This window comes from Oryctolagus cuniculus, chromosome 14, assembly GCF_964237555.1.
Source record: "Oryctolagus cuniculus chromosome 14, mOryCun1.1, whole genome shotgun sequence".
NCBI lineage: Eukaryota > Metazoa > Chordata > Mammalia > Lagomorpha > Leporidae > Oryctolagus > Oryctolagus cuniculus.
Window position 1 is genome coordinate 90043669 of NC_091445.1, and position 10466 is coordinate 90054134.

Sequence of the window (10466 nt, forward strand, 5' to 3'; positions counted from 1 at the left end):
TTAACTATTTCAAGTTTAACCAGGAAGAATTCCTATCATGAAAGAACTTGCAGGAAGACAGAATGGGAAAAGGAAGAGGTAAGGGGAAATTATCGGTCAAGCCACAGGGAGCAGAATGCTGATCTTGCAAAAAGGGTAGCAATGTGCTGAAGACACAGGACCCTGGCCTGCCGGAGAGACGAGCAGCTCTGCACGGCCTTGGCCAGTAGTTGTGACATTAGAGGGAAGCAAGAGAGGAAAATTCAAAGATTCAAATTGAATGGTAAGGCCCTCAAAGCATGCTGGAACAAGATAATACCCATAGAAGGCAATTCAGAGCAGAGCAGAGCTGGTCACACTAGTTAACTGTCACCCTCTGTCCCCCAGAGAAGTCACCCCTTTTTATTTTTATTTTTGACAGGCAGAGTGGACAGTGAGAGAGAGAGACAGAGAGAAAGGTCTTCCTTTGCTGTTGGTTCACCCTCCAATGGCTGCCGCGGCCGGCGCACCGCGCTGATCTGGTGGCAGGAGCCAGGTGCTTCTCCTGGTCTCCCATGGGGTGCAGGGCCCAAGCACTTGGGCCATCCTCCACTGCACTCCCTGGCCACAGCAGAGAGCTGGCCTGGAAGAGGGGCAACCTGGACAGAATCCGGCGCCCCGACTGGGACTAGAACCCGGTGTGCCAGCGCCACAAGGCAGAGGATTAGCCTAGTAAGTCGCTGCGCCGGCCAAGAAGTCACCCTTGCAAATGACTAAGCAAGGCTGACCTTAGCACCTGTGGCATTATAGTTGATTGCATGTCAGGTATTTCAGGTGAATATGTGAAATAACCCATGTAGTCTTCTCAAAACAAAGTGCTTTTCTCAACTCCATAAAATCCTGAGTTAAATAAGCCCACTAGTAGAAAACGTGAATAGATCAACTATAAAAGAAATCAAAAGTATAGTCAATGATGTATTTTTTTAAGTGGCACCTGACCTAGAGGGTTTTTAGTTTTTAAGATTTATTTATTCATTTGAAAGGCAGAACAACAGAGAGAGAGTGAAAGAGAGAAATCTTCTATCCACTGGTTCAGTCCCTAAAACGGCTGCATCAGCCAAGTCTGGGCCAAGTCAAAGCCTGGAACCATCTTCTGCTGCCTTCCCAGGCACCTTAGCAGGAAGCTGAATGGAAAGCCGAGCAGCCAGTACTCAGACTGGCACTCCCATATGAGGTGCCAGGGTTGCAAATGGTGACTTAACCCACTGTCCCATGATGCCAGCCCCTAGAGGGTTTTACTTGATAAGATCCACCCAGATTTTTGGAAACAGTTCATGTTTGCATTTTCATCTTATTTTCTCTAAATAATCAAAGAAAATTCCAGTAATTAATGAAGTTTATTTTGTTCTGAGTTTATTTCACCTGTTAGAAGTTGAGAATTAGGGATCAGGTGATTGGTCTAGCCATTAAGATCCCCACATTCCCTATTGAAGTGCATGGGTTTGATTGATGCCTCTGGCTCCTGACTCCAGTTTCCTCCTAATGCAGACCATGGGATCCCAGCTCTGGCCTGGCCCAGCCCCAGCCACTGCAAGGTTTCAGAGGAGTGAACCAGAGGAGAGCCATGCTCTCTCTCTCTCTCTCTATCATGTACCTGTGCACATGCACTGTGTATGTCTCTGCCTCTGAAATAAGTAAAAACCTTTAAAAAAAAAAAAAGAAATTGAGAATTAGAATTCTAACTAAGGAAGACAGATGGTCAGGACAGAACACAGAGAGAAATGACATAAGGATCTCTTTATCAGAGTGACCAAGCAAACAGAGCACAAGGAGATGCAGCAAAATTGGGAAGACCGGTCTCCAGATCTAGCTAAAACTGAAGAAGATAATTTGGAGTTGGGCCAGGGTAAGGTCCAGAACTAGGGTGCCTTCCAAAAGCCCAGATATATAGACAGCTGTCATCACATCTGTCTGATGCTATGATGGAAAGAGCTATTCAATTCCGCGAGCCAAAGCACAGAGACAGAGACAGTGAGATGCATGCGTAGCTTTTAACACTGAAACCGGTTTCAGCCCTCTGACCCTTGTAACATCTTTCTTGGAAGCATGTTTTTTACCAGTGAAATGAGTATACTTGCTATCAGCCTTTGGTGAGATCCATTCTGTAAAGCATGACGCCTATTCGAATACCAGATATTATTCCTACTTTTTTTTTTATTTATTTGGCAGGTAGAGCTATAGACAGTGAGAGAGAGAAACAGAGAGAAAGGTCTTCCTTCCGTTGGTTCACCCCCCAAATGGCCACTACAGCTGGCGCTGCGCCGATCCAAAGCCAGGAGCCAGGTGCTTCTCCTGGTCTCCCATGCGGGTGCAGGGCGCAAGCACTTGGGCCATCCTCCACTGCCCTCCCGGGCCACAGCAGAGAGCTGGACTGGAAGAGGAACAACCAGGACTAGAAGCCGGTGCCTATATGGGATGCCGGCACCGCAGGCAGAGGATTAGCCAAGTGAGCCAGGGCGCCAGTCGCTACTTACTTCTTTTCTGTCCCTGCCAGGGTTCCTCACATTCCAATGCCACTAAAGCATAAAATACACCAAAAAAGACCATTTTCATTACCTGACACTTTGGTGCCGCATTCAGGGACTTCTGATCTCATGTGTTTTACAGAATTTTTTACATAATAGATTTCTTTGAAACCAGAACAGCAAACTTCTATTTCCATGAACCACTTGTTCCCTAGGCCTTAAAAATAGCTCTGCAAATTTTATTCAAGGTTAAAAATGGTATTCATGAAAACCTCATTTACCTGTGATATACATGCACACGCTTTGGAAATGAAATTGCCTTGTAAATTTGTTGTTGATGTTTAATACATTTTCATTACTGCTAATTAGCGAAAGCCTTAGTTCCTTCCGGTTTCTTGATCTTGGGACTCACTGCTCCAAAAAGACTCAGCCAGGCAGCAAGCCGCCAATGAAGGTTTTTGATCTTTATTCAAACAGTAGCAGATTTCCTTTTAATAATCAACTGCTCATTTACTTCTGTAATTCTGTTTTTCCTCCGTTTCTGCTTCTCCCTCCTTTTCCAACTCCTTAGTACCACTTTGAAATTGGACTCTTTGATTTAATCCATCTGCAATGTTTATTCCTCACAGCCGTTATTAATGCCTTTGCAGAAATTCATCTGTCGCCTGCGGATGTCTGAGACAAGGAGGCAGGTGTTTTAATTGCACTCTGAAAAACTGGCAAACAGAAGCAACAGTTTGGTGTGTGAATGGTAACTCGGTAAAGTTACTACTTAAAAAAATAAAAAGTCAGGAGCCAGCATTGAGGTTGTGACACAATGCATTAAGCTGCTACTCGGGACACCCGCAGCCCAAATGGGAGTGCCAGTTCCCCAGCCCCAGCTGCTCTGCCTCCAATCCAGCTTCCTGCTGCAGCACCTGGGAAGGCAGCAGAAGATGGCGCAAGTCCTTGGGCCCCCACACTTGGGTGGAAGCCCAGGACTGGAGTTCCTGGCTTCTGGCTTCAGCTTGACCCACCCATGACTGTCACCACCATCTGGGGACCCACCCATGACTGTCCCGGCCATCTCGGGGAGTGAACCAGTGACCAGAAGATCTCTCCCTGTGTGTGCATGTGTGTGTATGTGTGTGTCTTGCTCTGCCTTTCAAGTAAATGCAAAAATAAATCTTTACAAAAGTGCAAAGTAATGAACTGATACTGACCCACCCTGAGCAGAACTGACACACCGTCACAGACTGGTCCTCCCCAGGAAGGATCAGCAGGGAAGATGATGACATTGTTTCCTTAGCATCCAAATGGAACCTGCCAAACCTCCTTCCAGTGTTATTAGTCAGGCCTGCGAAATCACAGGGAGAGGATTTAATGTGCATTTAGTTGCCGGTGTCATTTTTTTTTTTTAAGATTGATTGGTTTGTAGGCAGAGTGAAAGAGAAAAAGAGGGAAAGACAGAAAGAAATCTTCCATTCACTGGTTCACTCCCCAAATGGCCACTATGGCCAGCGCTGGGCCAGGCCAAAGCCAGGAGCCCAGCATTCCATCCTAGTCTTCCATGTGGGTCACAGGGGCCCAAGGACGTGGGCCATCTTCCAATGTTCTCCCAGGCACATTAGCAGGAACCTGGATGGAAAGCCGAGCAGCCTGGGTGGGACCCAGCACTCCAACACGGGACGTGGGTGTCCCAAGTGGCACCTTAGCCCCGAGAGCCACGAGGCCCGCCCACTCACATTTTAATGTCTGCTTTACACTGCCTGGGGTCCCTGGGTTCAAGTCCCAGCTCTGCTCTCCACTCCAGTTTCCTGCTAAGGCACATCTGGGAGGCAGCAGGTGATGGCTCATGTACTTGGGTTCCTGCCATCCCTGTGGAAGACCCAAACTGAGTTCTGGGCTCCTGGCGTTGGCCTGGCCCAGCCCCAGCTATTGTGGGTATTTGGGAAGTGAACCAGAAGATGGGAGCTCACTCTCTCTCTCTCTCGGGGGGGGGGGGGGGGGTGTCTGCCTTCCAAATAAGTAAGAATAAATAAATGTTTCCAAGCATGTGCTTTAAATATTAAGCTCAGTTCCATAGACAGGAGCTGTTCTAAGCTGCCCTGTCCACAATTTTGCTTTCCGTTTTTCACGTTTCTCCCCACCTTGCCCGGTATGCTTTCCTGGTAATTCATTCTCCAGCTCAGATGGACTCATTGCTACTTAGGATGGCAGATACAGCAGCAAACAATGATGTCACCTTTTAGCCAAATTGCACTATTATTCCAGAACCACATGTACTCTCACTCATTTATCTCTGCTGACATCGCTCCACAGGAAGGGTTTCTAGGGCAGACGTGCACTCCCTGGCAACAAAAGTAGTGGAGAGTGCACATCCATTTTAAAATCCCAAGAGGTAGAAATCAGTAATCCTGACTTTTTATAAATGTATTGTGATTAAGAGACATCAGATTTTGTCCTCAAGCCTGTTCTGATTAAAAACCTCAAAGAATCTCGAGTAAAACAGCCCCCAAATTTATTATTCTTATGAAACTATTTTCTTCATTTAAAGGTAGGTTTCTGACCCACAAAAATATTCTGTCAATTCATGAGGTCTATTTTGCAAGTATATGTGTGTATATGTTCAGAAATGACATTACATTTAGTGATTATTTGATAAGTAGTTGGGGGGAAATTAGTAAAAGATCATTATGCGAGGTTCTTTCCAAGTGTGCTACAACAATTTCAAAATCAAATGCCTATTAGAGAGATAGGAAGGGCTTTTTGCAGAGAAAAGCAAGCAATTAGAGAAATGGTATAAAACAGAAAAAAAAAATCCCAGGAAATGAAAGTAAAGAGAAATCCAGAAAAAAACAGATTCATTTGAAGGACACTCCTCCTCCCACCCCCATATTTTCTGTTCCTCCTTCTTTCTTCCCTGGTTCTTTGGAGTGATAGTTAATTCTCTCAAGTACATTTGTAGAATTCTTTTAGAAGATAAGGCTTGCACATAACAAAAGTCCCAATAATATAAAAGGATATGCAAAACAAGGAAATTTCTTCCCCATTCCCAACCCCAGCCCCCTAGAGCCCACCTTTCCCAGAACAAGCACTGGCACCACCTCATTAGCTCCATTTATTTCTCCCTCTGTCCCACAGACATCTTTGCTGTCTGATGAAGACCAGGGATCCCCCTCTCAGAAGAACTCTGTTAGTTGCTATTCTTTACTACAACAGAATTCCTGAGACAAGCTGCTTAGAAAGGAAGGAGGTTTCTCTTGGCTCTCGGTTTTGGAGGTTCACAGTCCAAGATCAGGCAGTTCCCACTGGTTCGGCTTTTTTGCTGGCAGAGTCCTGAGGTGGCACAGAGCGTCAGATGGCAGTAGGGAGTGTGCTGTTTGTCTGTGTCTATGTGGTTTCTTATAAAGCCACCAGGATTCAATCACAAGGGCTCCACTCTAATGACCCAATCTAGTAACCTCCCAAAAGCCCCAATCCCAAACACCATAATCAGATTCAGTTTCCACACTCTCAGTACTGTTGACATAAGACTTTGGGGACCATGCCTTTAACACATGGGCTTCAGGGGAGCAGTCAGCATCCATACTGGTAGCCAACCCATTGCAATAACGTTTGAAATGCAGATGACTGCAAAGAAAACAAATTATGTTGCAATATGGTTCTATCCGTGAAGCCCTCAGGGATCCATGGCTTCCTGGACAGCAGCTTCTGCTCTTAAAGCTCCCATGCCCGTGCAGGCACCTAGATACGCACACATGTCCTCTCCCACAAGTGCCAGCGCGCCTTCTGCAGTGGGTGCTGTGGCAGCTCTGTCCAGATCCCCCGCAGGCCTGCTGCTGCTGCGAATGTCTGTGACTCGTGGTTCACAGTTCCCTCTTCTATAGCGAAGTCTCTACTGCGCAGTCCACTGCAGCCGACACAGGGTGAAACGGCTGGGCAGTCCTGTGGTGCAAGGCACGCTGCAGAGAGAGCTCCCTGCTGGCTCAGATGAAAGCTGGTAGCCACTAAGAATGCCTCCTTGCTTAGCTCTTTCCCCTGCTCTATCCTGTTCCCTCCCCTTCTCCTGGGAACTAACCTTTGTAGAAGAATTCCTCTCTCAGGGGCTAGCATCATGGCTCAGTGATTTATACTGCTGCCTGCAACACTGGCATCCCAGATAGGCACTGGTTCAAGTCCTGGCTGCCCCACTTCCCATCCAGTTCCCTGCTAAGGTGCCTGTGAAAGCAGGGGAAGGTGGCCTGAGGGTTTGGGCCTCTGCCACCCACATGGGAAAGCAGGATGGAGTTCCAAGCTCCTGGCTTTGGCCTGGCCCAGTCTTGGCCTTTGCAGCCATTTGGAAAGTGAAATAGCAGATGGAAGTTCTCTCGGAAGGAAAGAAGGGGGGAGGGGGAGCAAGGGTGGATGGATTCGCTGTCTTTGCTTCCAGAGATCTCAGCCCGAGACCTTTCCTGGATTTTTCTGTTTACTGATTTCTTGGAAAGCCTTTCGCGTCTGGACGCCCGCGTCTGCTGCATTCTTTTAACAGGCACATACTGCTCCATTAAACAGATTTGCCATAACTAATGTAGCACACTTCCAGCACGGCCATTTCCAGTAGTTCCTCTCTGGAAACTTGAAAATCTAATTTTTACACACGTATATGCAATTACTGCCTTGCCACACTTTAAATATCTGGTTAGTTGCTGGGATCTTGGGCTTAATCTCATGAGCTACCAACCGTTAGCGCCTTGCTGTCTTTCAGAATAAAGCTTTATTCTCAAAGCAGCGTATCCTTATATCTGACAAACCATAGGCACCTCTCCATCTCCACAGACCTGGCCCCAGGGCACAGGGTCGCAGACCCATCTTCATGCCACACTGGGAGAAAACCAGGACCTGCCCATGACCTGGCCACGAGTCACAGGGACGCAGGGCGGAGCCGTGTGGCAGCTGCTGCCACTCCCGCCCCACATATGCACTCCCAGGACCATGGCTCACTGCCCGGGCATCATCACAGTGGAAACCCCACAAGAAAGGGAAACCGTCTCCCCATGCCCAAGGAGAAATGCCGTTTCTCCTCGTTGAGGGCTCTTTTTGTGTGAAGCTACCCTACGCCTTTCATTTTTGTTTTGTTTTGTATTGTTGTTAAGATTTATTTATTGGTGGGGCCGGCGCTGTGGCGCAGCAGGTTAAAGCCCTGGCCTGAAGTGCCAGCATCCCATATGGGTGCCGGTTCTAGTCCTGGCTGCTCCTCTTCTGTTCTAGCTCTCTGCTATGGCCTGGGAAAGCAATAGAGGATGGCCCAGGTCCTTGGGCCCCTGTACTCACATGGGAGTCATGGAGAAAGCGCCTGGCTCCTGGCTTCGGATTGGCGCATCTCTGGCCATTGCAGCCATCTGGGGAGTGAACCAGCAGATGGAAGGCCTCTCTCTTTGTCTCTACCTCTCTCTGTAACTCTGTCTTTCGAATAAATAAAATAAATCTTTAAAAAAAAATTTATTTATTGGTAAGGCAGAGAGAGAGAGAATCTTCCACCTGCTGGTTCATTCTCCAAATGGCTGCCTCATCAGGGACCTGTTTCTGCTCACTGCTCCAGACACCAGGCCCTGCCTGCACCTTGGGAAGCGTCCTGCTGTGATTTTGAACTCCCCACAATTGAAGTTCTACTTCTCCATGACTGGAATCAGTGTTCACCTGCCCTGCCTTGCCCAGTGATCAATCTACAGCAACACGCACAGGCCAGAGCTGCGGAATCCAACTTAGGTCAGGAGGGAACAGAGCTGGAGTCTGTGGGGCTGGCTGGGGACCTCCGCCGGATTCTTTGGTGGTACCGTTCTGATGGCTTCCTGGAAGAACTCAGACTGACAACTTCCTTCACATTCATTTCTCTTTCCTTTACAGGCTCCGCCCTCTTCCTACCTTAAAAAGATACTCAATTCATTCAAAAAAGATGGGGATGAGTATTCGGCACAGAGGTTAAGACGCTGCTTGGGATACCCCCATCCCCTATCAGAGTACCTGGGTTTCAGTCCCAGCTCGAGGGTTCTCCTCCTGTGCACACTAAGAAGCAGCTGTTACCCACCTGGGAGACTCGGATTGAATTCCTAGTTCCTGGCTTTGGCTTGGCCTGGCCCAGCCCCTGCTATTTCAGGCATTTGGAGACTTGAACTAGCAAATGAAGGATTTCTCTCTCTCTCTCTCTCTCCCTCTCTCTCTCTCTCTCTCTCTCCCTGTTAGGTCTTTGTCAAGAATAAAATTTTTTAATTAGAGAAATGCAAAATAAATGAAAAGCAATATCATTTTCTACCAGCCAATTGGCAAAAATGGAAGTGGTGGAAGAACTACATTGGAGAGAACACAGGAAAAGATATTACCTGTGGGAGGATAAACCAGTACAACCTCTACAAATAGAATCTGGCCAGAACTATCAAGTGTCAAATGCAAAACTCTTGACCCATCAATTCCACCAATGAGAGCTTATCCATAGGTCAGAGACAAGCAAACTTTTTCTTTAAAGAATCAAATTAGGGGGCAGAGACTGTGGTGCAGCATCTTAAGCTGCCACCTGAGATACCCGTATAGGACACTGGTTTGAGTCGGCTATCATGTTCCCAATCCATCTTCCTACCAGTTCATCCTGGGAGACAGCAGATGAGGGCTCAACTGCTTGGGCCCCTTCCACCTGTATGGGAGGCTGGGATTGAGTTCCAAGCTCCTAATTTCAGCCTGGCCCAGCCCTGATGGTTGTCAGCATTTGGGGAATGAACCAGCAGATGAAAGATCTCTCCCTCCCTCTCTCTCTCTCTCTCTCTCTCCCCCCCCCTCTCTCTCTCTCCCCCTCTCTCTCTCTTTCTCTCTGCCTTTCAAGTGGATGAAAATAAATAAATAATAAACTTTTTTTAAAGCAATCGAATCGAATTGAGGCAGGCATTTGGCATAGTGTGTAAGCCACAACTTAGAATGCCCACATCCCACATCAGAGCGCCTCGTTCGAGCCCCAGCTGCTCCACTTCCCATCCAACTTCCTGCTAATGTGCATCTCAGGAGGCAGCAAATAATGGCTCAAGTACTTGAGTTCCTATCACCCATTTGGGAGACCCAGATGGAATTACAGACTCCTGTCTGCAGCCTGGCCCAGCCCTGGGTGTTGTGGGGCACTTAGAGAGAGTGAACCTCTAGATGAAAGACATCTATCAGGGCCAGCACTGTGGTGTAGCGGGTAAAGTATCCCATATGGGTGTCGGTTTGAGACCCAGCTACTCCACTTCCTATCCAGTAGAAGATGGCCCAAGTCCTTGGGCCCCTGCACCCACGTGGGAGACCTGGAAGAAGCTCCTGGCTCCTGGTTTCGGATCGGCCCAGTTCCGGCCATTGCGGCCATCTGGGGAGTGAACCAGCAGATGGAAGACCTCTCTCTCTTTATCTCTGCCCCTCCTCTCTCTGTGTAACTCTGACTTTCAAGTAAATAAATAAATCTTTAAAAAAAAAAAAAGACATCTATCTATTATCTCTTTCTCTCCCTTTCAAATAAAATTAAAAATGAATCAATTTTTTTGCATTTTTTAAAAGAACCTAATAGCAAATACATTCAGGCTTTCAGACCATACATTTTTATTGAAAATGCCCCACTCTGCTGTAGCCACAGGCAATATGTGTGCCTGTGTTCCAATAAAACTTTATTTATCAAAAAAAAAAAAAAACAGCAGATTGAATTTGGCCTACAGGCTGTAGTTTGTCAACTCCTGCTAGGTATCCTAGCACAGTCAAGTCTATTACAATCTCAAATTTTTTGACCCAAAATAAACATCTTTTAATGTCATTTTTCCATGAGCTTTTTAAAGTACCCTCATGTACTGCATCCTCACAGCAATAACCAGAGCATGGAAGTGTCTTGCTGTCATCAAGAGGGCAGGATAAGTACATGAGGGGTGGCCATTTGATGGGACACTGTGGCCACGACAAGGAAGGGGCCAGGGGCCCGCATTGTGGCCCAGCAGGTTAAGCCACTGCCTGCGATGC